Here is a 12891-nt window from a genome sequence, read left to right as displayed (position 1 = left end):
GGAGACAAAAAACAAAGAAAAGAAAAGAAATGCAACTGACCTTTCTCTGTTTAGATTATACGCCTTTCCATAACGCACGAACGTTGTTATACTTCATGGAGAATAGCCCTCGTAAATACCAATTGGCTCTGTTTGGCTGCGTTTAGCAGTTGGACTACTTGTCAGTTCTGTTCCCTCCTTAACGTTTCAAACTATTTATTTATAATTCCTGCTGTTGTCCCTGAGCCCCATATATAGCAGAGGCTGGCTTTGAACTCTTGGCCTTCGTGCCTTTCATGTCCCTGCTCTCCCAGCCCAGACTCAAATTATTTATTCATGATGATGATGATGGGGGTTATTTCCTTTTTTAAAACATTTATTTATCATGTATACAATGTTCTGTCTGTGTGCATGTCTGCAGGCCAGAAGAGGGCACCAGACCTCTTTACGGATGGTTGTGAACCACCACATGGTTGCCGGGAATTGAACTCAGGACCTTTGGAAGAGCAGGCAGTGCTCTTAACCACTGAGCCATCTCTCCAGCCCATGGGGTGGGGGGGATATTTCAAGGCAAGTTTTCTCTGTATAGATTTGGAGACTGTCCTGGAACTTACTGTATAGACCAGGCTGGCCTCGAACGTACAGAGATCCTCCTGCCTCTGCCTCCTGAGCGCTGGGATTACAGGTGTATGCTGCCGCCTCCTGGCTAATTTATTATTTTTTGAAACAGGGTCTCACAAACTGTCTGAACTTGGAAAAATATTCTGCTGGGACCAGAGAGATGATTCAGGGTTAAGAGCACTGGCTGCCCTTCCAGAGGCGTAGGGTTTGATTCCCAGTAGCTCACAACCATCTGTAACTCCAGATCTAAGAGATCTGACACCTTTCTCTGGCCTCCTTAGAGGCCAGGCACACAGGTGGTGTCCAGGTAAAATATACATAGACAAAATACTTTTACACATAAACCAAATAAACAAAATTAAAGAAAAAAGTTCTGCTATAGCTAGGTTGAAGAACTGCCTGGATGCATAGTAGGAATTTGTGTTAAAGACCTTATATTCAGTCCCAGCACTGATGGGAAAAAGAGAAAACAGAGAGGAATGATGAGGCCTCTTTCTGTTGCCAGGGCTGACTCCAACTCCTGGGCTCAAACTATCTTCTTGGTTCAGCCTCTGGCCCATACTACTCTTCCTGTCTCTCTGCCTTTAATTTAAGTACTTAGTCCATTAATATTTAAATTTTATTGCTATGTTTGGATTCATGTCTATTTATTTATTTATTTAGGGTTTTTTGTTTGTTTGTTTTTTTTTAGCAAGGCAGAGCTCATGTATCTCAGGTTTTTTATTTCTCCATTTTATTATTATTATTTAACATGTTTTTCTCCTTTCTTTCTTCTTTCTTTTCCTTTTCTTTCTTTAGATAGGGTCTTATGGTGTATCTGGCTGGCCTGGAACTAGCTATGTAGACCAGGCTGGCTTCCAACTCACAGAGTTCCATCCAAGTACTGGATTAAAAGCATTAGCACTCTGGGCTGCAGAGATGAGTGCTCTTCCAGAGGACCTGAGTTCAATTCCCAGCAACCACATGGTGCCTCACAACCATCTGTAATGAAATCTGGCGCCCTCTTCTGACCCACAGGAGAACGATAGATAGATAGATAGATAGATAGATAGATAGATAGATAGATAGATAGATAGATAGATATTTAAAAGAAAAAGCATTAGCACTGGCTAGGTGTGGGGGGCACATGTCTTTAATCCCAGCACTCAGGAGGCAGGAGCAGGCAAGTCTCTCTGAATTCAAGGCCAGGCTGTCGATAAGAGCTAGTTCCAGGACAGGCTCCAAAGCTATAGAGAGACCCTGTCTCAAAAAACCAACCAACCAACCAGCCAAACAAATAAATAAATAAAAACAAATTAAAGTAATAGTTAATCATCATCATCATCAATGCAGGGTCTTGACTGGTTTTGAAAGCCAGCACTCCCAACATTAAGGGGTCTCTTAAATTCAAGGACTACAAAGTGAGCTTTAGGTTAATCTAGGCTACAGGTTAAGACTCTCAAAATTGGGTGGTGATGATACAACACCTTTAATCCCAGCTAGTCTTCAATTCTTGTTGAAACGCTGAGGAAACTGGAGTCTGGTGTTGGCCAGTGATGGGAGCAGCAGCAACATCACCAAGAAGAGGAGGCAAGCAAGTGAGGAACCCAGCTCTTGTCTCTGATCTTTTTATATTTGCCCCTCCCTCAACTAAGGTGCCACCTCTCGGGGAAGTTCTTTCCTGTCTGTTAATCCTTCCTGGAAAGTGCCTCACAGACTAGACCAGCTTATTTCTTAGATAACTTGAGTGAGATCCTATTACACTGACTACCAAGGGCAGTGGTGGCACACTCCTTTTAATCCCAGCAGTCTGGAGGCAGAAGCAGGTGGATCTCCGTGAGTCTGAAGCCAGCCTGGTCTACAGAGCTAGTTCCAGGTAGGGCTATTACACAGAGAAACCCTGTCTTGAAAGACCAAAAAGAAAAAAAAAAAAAAGATTAACCATGAAGTGGACAAATGAACTGTCATGCCCTGAATGTTGGGTACTGATAAACCAGAAGATGGAAGGTGCAGACAACAGCCTCAAGTGAACATTCCGGTCTGTGGTGAGTTTGGGGTAAGGTCCATTTGTGCTAAGAATGGGCCAGACAAGTGTCTTTGCCCCGTTCCAAGCAGTTCAGCGCCAGGGGTCATCAAGCATCGTACTTTGGCTTGAAGGCTCCCTTTGGTACCTCCCACCAGTGTACTGACCAGGCAGAGAGGAGCAGCTACCCCGGACCCTCCTCATGGAAGCAGCCCTCATTCCCGAACACTTCCTGCAATAACTTTAGCAGGGGTGGAAAGAAGGCTAAAGGGAAATCAGAGTTCCATGAGAATAGGAAAGAGAAACAGGGAGAAAAATATTGGATGAAATACCTATATTTCTCGAATTTGAAAAAGGCACTAATCAACCAATTCAAACAGCCCAGTGAACTTTAAAAATCAGCATAGACAGATGACTCAGAAGTTAATAGCATTTCCTGCAGTGCACACTGGATCAGATCTCAGTACCTATTAGGTGCCTTACAACCCTCTATAACTTGATATCCTCTGGTCTCTGAGGACCCCTGCACATATGTGATGTACACAAATTCACACAGGTACAAACACATACAAATACATAAAGAATAAATTAAAGGGGGCTGGAGAGATGGCTCGGCAGTAAAGAGCAATGGTTGCTCTTCCAGTGGACCCGGGTTCAAGTCTCAGCACCTACATGGCAGCTCACGCTGTCTGCAACTCCAGTTCTAGAAGATCCAACACCCTCACATAGACATACACACAGGCAAAACACCAATGCACATAAAATAATAAACAAATCTTTAAAAAATAATTTAAAAAAACAGCCGGGCAGTGGTGGCACACACCTTTAATCCCATCACTCAGGAGGCAGAGGCAGGAGGATCTCTGTGAGTTCGAAGCCAGTCTGGTCTACAAAGCATGTTCCAGGACAGCTAGACCTAAACAGTGAAACACTGTCTTGGAAAAAAAAATTTGTAGGGACTCTAAGGTATCTGTCAGACTGTGAGCACTGCTGTAGCACTAGCTTCATGGACTGAACGTTCTTACCACTTCTGGTCTGCAGATGACCCCATTGGATTCCCTAGATGACCCCATTGGATTCCCTAGATGACCCCTTTTGATTCCCTAGATGGCCCCTATTGATTCCCTAGATAACCCCTTTTGATTCCCTAGATGGCCCCTATTGATTCCCTAGGTGACCCCTATTGATTCCCTAGGTGACCCCTATGGATTCCCTAGGTGACCCCTATGGATTCCCTAGGTGACCCCTATGGATTCCCTAGGTGACCCCTATGGATTCCCTAGCCCCATCACTTATAAGCCACTCTTGTAACCCCCTTCTCTCACACACACATCCTGGTACATTTTTAGTTATTTACATTTTGTGCATGTGTGTGTATGTGTGTATAAAGGCAGAAGAATTTGAGGACATTATGCACAGCTGAAGGTTATGGGACAACTTGTAGGAACTGCTTCTTCCACCATATGGGTCCTGATCTTGAACTCAGGTCTTTAGGCTTAGCAGCAAGTTCCTTTACTTGCGGAGTCATCTCATTGTCCCCAATGTACATCTCACCAGTTTTGTTCCTCCAGAGAACCCTAATAAAACTACACAAAATGGGAATGAATAAGGAGCATAAGGACTTGGCGTGTGGCTCAGTGGTGCGTAAGACCCTGAATTTTAACCTTAGAATGGAGGGGGAGAGAGTAAAAAAAAAAATCATATTGGGGTTTAGAGAGATGACTCAGAGGTTAAGAGCACTGACTGCTCTTCCAGAGGTCCTGAGTTCAATTCCCAGCAATCACATGGTGGCTCACAACCATCTGTAATGAAATCTGGTGCCCTCTTCAGAGGTGCAGGCAGAACACTGAATATATAATAAGCAAATCTTTTAAAAATATATATATATATATATATATAACGAGCGGGGCGGTGGTGGTGCACACCTTTAATCCCAATACTCAGGAAGTAGAGGCAGGTGGATCTCTGTGAGTTCAAAGCCAGCCTGGTCTACAAAGAGAGTTCCAGGAAAGGTTCCAACGCTACAGAGAAACTCTGTCTCAAAAAACAAACAAACAAACAAACAAAACAAATTATATACTAAACAACAATAAAATCCTAGTGATTTTTTCAAAATTACTTTTTATTTTTGAAGAAAACATGTTTTTGTGAACTAGTCGTGACCCCACCCTGCCTGTTGACTAAAACATTAGGTGTTTCCCAACAGCCTGCAGGTGCTTCCCTGTCCTTTGCCTGACCCAGCAACTGCCTGTCCCGCCTTTGACATAACCAATCATAGTAAATGCCCTTAAAATGAGCCAATTCCTGCATTTGACAATAACCCACTATACCCCCCTCCCTGAATATGTGGTTTTTTGCCTTTAAAAGTAGCCTGTAATAGCAAGTTGGGGCTTATCTCTCTGGCACGGCCGAGGAGCCTGTTTGTGCAAACGAGAACAAACTTCCTCTTGCTTTTGCATCAATCGGACTGTGAGTGGTTTCTTGGGACGACCTTCCTGAGGAGTTCGCATCCCAGAGTTGGGGTCTAACATTATCAACATTTCAATCATATTTATACTTATAAATAAAACAAGCTGGACAGTGGTGGCACACATCTTTAATCCCAGCATTCAGGAGGCAGAGGCAGGCAGACCTCTGAGTTCAAGACCAGCCTGAGAACAGGACTGTTCAACATTGGAAATCCTATGTGGCAAAAAAAAAAAAAAAGTAAATAAAATAAATTGCAATGTGTTAAGACATGGTGATGGGGATTCAGATTTGCTAGATGAGCAAAGACGTGCAAATGAGAGCAGTGATTATCCGAAAGTGAATAGAGAATGGAGAAAGAGGCTGGTGAGAAGCCAGCTGAGTAAAGGCCTTTGCTTCCAGAGGATGCAAACCTAACGGCCTGAGTTCAGTCCTCAGAATCCACATAAAGCTGCAAGCTGGGAACTGACTCCAAGTTGTCTAAGGGCCTCCACAGGTGTACTGTGCTATGCACAGTCACGTCCACGTTGTGCACACATAAGCACACACCAACAATCACAATAAATAGAAGCCTAAGAATGATGTACAATTTTCAACTCAATGCTCTGGAGAGGCATGTGGATCTCTGTGAGTTCGCAGCCATTGTGGTCTACAGAGTTAGGCCCAGCCAGTGCTACACAATGAGACCCTTTGAGAGAGAGTGTTCAACCCTTGTTTAGTACACCAGTCTTTAAGGTTGGTTAGAGTTTGACTCGGTTTAGAGCAATCCTCCTGCCTTAGTCTGCCAAGTGCTGGGATTGCAGGTATGTAGCATCACACCCAAGGCTATCAACCTCTTAGACGAGAGGAGTCTACGGAATGATTATGGGAGAAAAGAGCTAGGCAACCTACAGTTCCACACTGAAATCCTTCCCCTATAGGACTAGCATCTTGGGGACACTGGCTGCCCCTGTGCAGGAGCAAAATCAGAACCAGAATAATGTCCCACAGGCATGGAGGCAGGAATCACTTTACAGAGGAAAGACGGCTGGATTCAGCTGAGCTCAGATCATAAGCGCTTTTAAACTGGAACTTTCTGTTATTTTGGTAAGTAAGCAATACCTGCATACCCAGAGAGGTCTTCCCAGAAATGGGTTGTCTTGCTTAGGGTTTCTAGTACTGTGAAGAGACACTGTAGTGTGTGCCAGTACTACGTGTTCTACGGCACTATGCCTGTAGTGAGCCTGGATTGAGATGGAGTGCTGGGATTGAAGGTGTGCATGACAACGGCCCAGCCAATTTCCTGTATTCAATGGTTTTCTTCACTTCCCAAGTTTGGCTGTCCTGTTGATGTGGGAGTCCCCTCTGTGTGCTGTGATTCCATTAATAAATAAAGAAACTGCCTTGGCCTGTTGATAGGACAGAACTTAGATAGGCGGGGAAGACAGAAATGAAGGGCAGAGTTAGAGAGCCGCCATGGATCTGCCACCATAGACATGCTGAAACATTGCTGATAGGCCACAACCTCATGGTGTTACACAGATTAATAGAAATGGGTTAAATTAAGATGTAAGAGTTAGCCAATAAGAAGTTAGAGCTAATGGGTCAAGCAGTGATTTAATTAATACAGTTTCTGTGTGGTTATTTTGGGGCTAAGCTAGCTGGGTGGCTGGAAACAAACAAGTGGACTCTTCTCCTACAGATTGGCGCCCACATGGCCAGCTAAATCCACTTAAAACCTGAGAGTTTGAAAAGGAATGCTAGACACAAAAATACAGAGTTTAACACAGCTTCTTGCTGCTTGCTGGCAGTGTGCCACAGCTCCTTTAAGAGAGAATTTCCTGATTCAGCTGTAGCAGGAAGAAAGTGGCAGTTTAAAAATGCTGGCTTTCTGGGCCACTGCCGGTGCAAGTTCTGACACTTTTGGGCAGGAGGTTCGGCTACAGAGCATTTGACTGCTGCAGCTTGCTTAAGGGCGGCATAGACCGGCTGTGTGCCTAGAGATGTATCACTGTGCATGTCTCTCAGAGGCAGCAATGAGCAGCTCCACCATGCTGGACTGTGCTGAGCAAGCATGCAGTACTGTATATATCATACTAATGGCACCACTTAAGTTTTAGACTGCAGCAAGCAGGCACTGCCATATTTCTCCTAATAATGTTGCAGCTTAAGTTTTAAGAAGCACTTATGATTTTAAGAAGCACTTGTGGTCAGAAAATAGTTACAGATATGAAATAAAGACAAATCCAGATTAAAAAGACCTGTAAATGGGTCATAGTGTTGGATAAATGTATGTAGGCTTGGAAGAGAGAAGAAAAGGAATATAGAGAGTCATAAAATAAAGCTAATGCTTAAAAAAAGGGTAAAATCTCTAAAGAGACAGAGTACAGTTAGCCATAGATTAAAAGGAGTAAAGAAAAATAAATCATGTAAATATGGAAAATTCACAGAGTCTGGACTGTGTATATTGTTGTGTTTGATTTTTTTTGTTTTGTTTTGTTTTCGAGACAGGGTTTCTCTGTGGCTTTTGGAGCCTGTCCTGGAACCTGGAACTAGCTCTGTAGACCAGGCTGGTCTCGAACTCCCAGAGATCCGCCTGCCTCTGCCTCCCGAGTGCTGGGATTAAAGGCGTGTGTCACCATCGCCCGGCTCTTTGATTTTTTTTTTTTGACTCTGAAGGATCTAAGTATGAAGAGACATTTTATTATATGGGCTGCTGTGCTAAACCAGCATGAATATTATAAAGGTATCTTGACTTCAGAATTTGTGTCCAAAGATAAGTTGCTTTGGAAAAGAGGTTCTTCTTTTATTTCCACAAAAGATGAGAACCTGTGCATTGCTTTCAGACTGGTGTGGTTTGATAGGCCACGCCTTCCTGAAACATTGCCATGAACACCCTCAAAAAATTACTTCACTGAACTGCTGACTGAGATGAACCTAGCACACAGGATACACCATAAAGACCTGATTAACAACTCCCCCAAACAGCAGGAAGTAATATGGACAGAACTTTGTCCATATTCCCAAATATTGTCTATAAATGTTTGTTTACAATTAAAGGGGGATATGCTATATATGTATGAATAATTTGCATTGGTATAGATCTTGGTTTATTGATACAAATTTAAGGTCAATTTTGTTATATGTGCATGTATTTCTGATCTTAATTAAGGTATTGTGTTTGTGTAGCTCATTTAAAAATGTAATGTATAATTAAGAAATATAAGGGCTTTTTTGTTTTTTTGTTTTTGTTTTTGTTTTTGAGACAAGGTTTCTCTGTAGTTTTGGTGCCTGTCCTGGAACTAGCTCTTGTAGACCATGCTGGCCTCAAACTCACAGAGATCTGCCTGCCTCTGCCCCTGGAGTGCTGATATGAAAGGCGTGTGCCACCACTGCCTGGCTCAAGAAATATAAGTTAATAGATACTGATATATAATAGTCAAGTTTGTAGTCATGTTAGTTAGATTTTTTTAGGTGTATAGAGATATATTTTCGTTAGATAGGTATTCTTCAAATCTTTCAGAGACCTTCAGAATATGGCATTTAAAATGTTTTAATAACTTATGACTTTTCATGACAGTGAGACACTCTGCTCCTGGCAGCACAAACTACTTCAAGAGGAAGATGGGCATCGAAGAGGATCCTTATGGAGTTGGTTAGCCATTTGGGCAAGAAACTGCTCTTGCCTGGACTGCTGAACCGGACATGTAGGACACACAGAGTAATGGCTGTTGAACTTGTCTAAAGGTGAGATGGTCCTTCAGGGTTCTTGCTACACAAAAGAGTCTGCTAGACATTCTGCAGGACACAGAAGAAAGTGACTGAAAACTGCCAATATAGGTGGAACTGTCTTTGGAATTTCCTGCTTCATGGAAAAGTCTGCTGGATACTATGGTCCTGTAGGCTGAAGATGGATGCCCCAATGATACAGAAGAACTTTGGGTGATTGTCCAGGCAATGAGATGTCTCTGTCAATTCTAGAGTTTTGGAAGTTGCTTACAATGTACCTTCTGTTTACTTAGATAATGTTATATCCTTCTGGAGTCTTTGATGGGGTTGAAGAATTTATAGTTACAGTTAAGTTTTACTTAGTTATGATAAAAGATAAAGTAAATAGAAATATTGTAACTGTAATTCTTGCTTGATAACTGTTTTATTATATGTAATTTTACTATGTTAAAATTAAAACCTTCCTTTTTATTTAAGCAGAAAAGGGGAGGTGATGTGGCAGTCCCCTCTGTGTGCTGTGATTACCATTAATGAATAAAGAAACTGCCTTGGCCTGTTGATAGGGCAGAACTTAAGTGGGGAAGACAGAAATGAATGCTGGGAGGAAGAAGGACGGAGTTAGAGAGCCGCCATGGATCTGCCACCAGAGATAGACATGCTGAAACTTTGCTGATAGGCCACAACCTTGTGGTGATACACAGATTAATAGAAATGGGTTAAATTAAGATGTAAGAGTTAGCCAATAAGAAGCTAGAGCTAATGGGCTAAACAGTGATTTAATTAATACAGTTTCTGTATGGTTATTTCAGGGCTAAGCTAGCCAGGTAGCTGGGAACAAACAAGCAAGCCCTCCTCCTACATCCTGTAACTTGATCTGTAGACCAGATCTCTCAAGTTAGGTCTGTCAGACTCAAGAGATCTGCCAGCTTCTACTTTCTGAGTACTGGGATTAAAGGCGTGTGCCACCACCGCCCGGCAATCTGCACATTTTGTGCTTTTACTTGTTCAGTTCGCTCCTTTTCACTATAAATCTTCATTAGATTTATAATGAATAAATAACTGGGCAGTGGTGGCACAGGCCCTTAATCCCAGCACTCAGAAGTCAGAGGCAGGCAGATCTCTGTGAGTTGGAGGCTAGCCTGGTCTATAGAGCAAGTTCCAGGACAGGCACCAAAGCTACACAGAGAAACCGTGTCTCGAAACTCCCCCTCCCCCCCCCCCAAAAAAAAAACAAAAAACAAAATAAAACAAAACAAAATGTGTATAGTTAACACCAACAACCACATGGTAGAGTCTATACTAGGATGTTTTGAGAGTTCCTCTGCCAATGGAATTAATCCAAAACCCTTTAGCCACAAGCAGACACTTTGGACAGCACAAAAAGCAACCAATTCACCAAACTATCACAGGAATGATCTTTAGACAACATAACAAAACCCTTCTCCTCTGGAACCTCCTGAGCCAGGCTCTCACAGTTCAAATCCCCCTGAGCACCATTGTCTTCGGTGGTCCTACTAGTATGAACCATTAAGCAGCACTTAAAAGCATTCCACTGCTTTCTTAACACAAACTCGCAAAGTTCAAATTTTTCCAAACAAAAACATGGCCAGGCCTATCATAGCAATACCCCACGCCTGGTACCAATTTCTGTCTTAGTTGGGCTTTTTCTTCCTTCCTTCCTTCCTTCCTTCCTTCCTTCCTTCCTTCCTTCCTTCCTTCCTTCCTTCCTTCCTGTCTTTTTTGATTTTTCGAGACAGGGTTTCTCTGTAGCTTTGGAGCCTGTCCTGGAACTAGCTCTTGTAGACCAGGCTGGCCTCGAACTCACAACGGTCTACCTGCCTCTGCCTCCCGAGTGCTGGGATTAAAGGTATGTGCCACCACCGCACAGCTTATAGTTAGGCTTTCTATTGCTGTGAAGAAACACTATGACCAATGACCATAGCAACTTTTATAAAGGAAAACATTTAATTGGGACTGGCTTGCAATTTTAGGAGCTATTATCTTCATGGTAGCATGCAGGCAGACATGATAATGAAGAATAGCTGAGAGTTCTGCTTTTTTTTTTTTTTTTTTTAGGGCTTATGTATTTGAACTGGAGAGATGGTTTAGAGGTTAAGAGCAATGGTTGCTCTTCCAGATGCCCTAAGTTCAATTCCCAGCAGCACATGGTGGCTCACAACCATTTATAATGAGAACTGGTGCCCTCTTCTGGCATGCAGGTGTACATACAGGCAAAACACTATATATAATAAATAAATAAACTCTTTTAAAAAAGATTTATGTGTTTATGTGAATGATCTATTGACTTCATGCCAAAAGAGGGCATCAGATCCCACTATAGATGGTTGTGAGATACCATGTGGTTGCTGGAAATTGAACTCAGGACCTCTAGAAGAGCAGCCAGTGCTCTTAACCACTGAGTTATCTCTCCAGCCCCCGAGTTGTACATCTTGATCCACAGGAAGCAGAAGCAGATGTGTGCCACAATGGGCATAGTTTAAGCATATATGACACCTTAATGCCCACTCCACACAGTGACGTACTTCCTTCAACAAGGCTATACCTGTAAGGCCATATTCTACATTATATGGCGGCCAGACTTTCAGGCCACAGTTTGCACCTGCCACATAGAAGGTGGTCACCAGCCTTTCCAGACAAACTGACACCATCCTAAACAAAGGGTCAGGATATACTAACGTCACTCTGCTTCTTCTTTGTAATTTGGGAGGTCACCTGGGAAAGAGATGTTAATTCAGTCTATGTGACAGAGCAGGCATAAGCAGGAAGACGTGACAAAATGGGCGGGCATAGAAAGGTGTGGACGTGACCACAGTCATTCTCCCGGCTACCTAGGAAACAGAATGCTAATGCACTTCCCCCTCAGTTCACGTTTTGGTATAAAAGCTGTTTGGAGAATAAATGCAGATTTTCAGGATGAGAATTCAGGACTTCATGAGGAATCCCTGAAAACTCCCTCCAGATAAGGTCATATGAATTATTTCTTTATTCTCATGCCTTCCTGCTGGTCCGAGAGATAATTTATGGTCCAGGCTGGTCCTGGACCATGACATATACCCACTCCTACTAGGTCATATCTCCTAAGAGTGCCATTCCCTATGAGTCAAGTGCTCAAACACGTGAATCTATGAGGGCCATACCTACTCAAACCACCACGAGTACTTTTTTTTTTTTTTTAGTTTTTCGAGACAGGGTTTCTTTTTTGTTTTGTTTTTTTTTTAAACTTATTTTATTCATATGAGTGCTTTGCCTACACATATGTCCATGCGCCACATGCATGCATGTTGGTGCCGAGAATCCAACCAAGGTCTTTCAAAAGAGCAAATATGCTGGGCGATGGTGGCGCACACCTTTAATCCCAGCACTCAGGAGGCAGAGACAGGTGGATCTTTGTGAGTTTGAGGCCAGCCTGGTCTACAAGAGCTAGTTCTAGGACAGGCTCCAAAGCTACAGAGAAACCCTGTCTCAGAAAAAAAAAAAAGAAAGAAAGAAAGAACAAATAACTGCTCTTAACCATGGAACCAACTCCAACCCACAAATGGGTGCTTTTAAGAGCTCCAGTAGGAGCCTGGCGAGATGGCTCAGGGGTTAGGAGCACTGGCCGCTCGTTCAGAGGCCCTGGGTTTGGCTCCCAGCACCTGCATGATGGCTTACAACTAACTGTCTGTATCTCCAGTTCCAGGGAATCCAATGCCGTCTTCTTGCCTCCACTATCACCAGGCACTAGATATACATGTAGGCAAAATATTCATACATATTAAATAAACACCAAAAAGAAAGAAAAGAAGAAAAAGAGCCAGTCAATTGATCTGCTTATCTCAATGTGTTTCTGCAGAAATTTAGAAAAAACGCAGGTGTTATGGTATTGGTCCCTTTAAGAGACAAGCCACGCCCACTCCCTCCCCCATCCGCTGAGGCAGGCTGATCTCCAGCTTCCGGCCTGAGCTCTCTCTCTTTTCCATCTTCCTCTCGGAGAGGCAGCTTCGCTTCTGCCTCTCTCCCCACTTCTCTGCTTCCCCCCTTCTCTGTCTCTCCTCTCCTCCTCTCCTCTCCTCTCCTCTCCTCTCCTCTCCTCTCCTCTCCTCTCCTCTCCTCTC

Source organism: Alexandromys fortis, unplaced genomic scaffold (genome assembly GCF_014885135.2).
Source record: "Alexandromys fortis isolate MF-2015 unplaced genomic scaffold, M_Fortis_MF-2015_v1.1 scaffold_29, whole genome shotgun sequence".
NCBI lineage: Eukaryota > Metazoa > Chordata > Mammalia > Rodentia > Cricetidae > Alexandromys > Alexandromys fortis.
Note: the sequence above shows the minus strand (reverse complement) of the source record.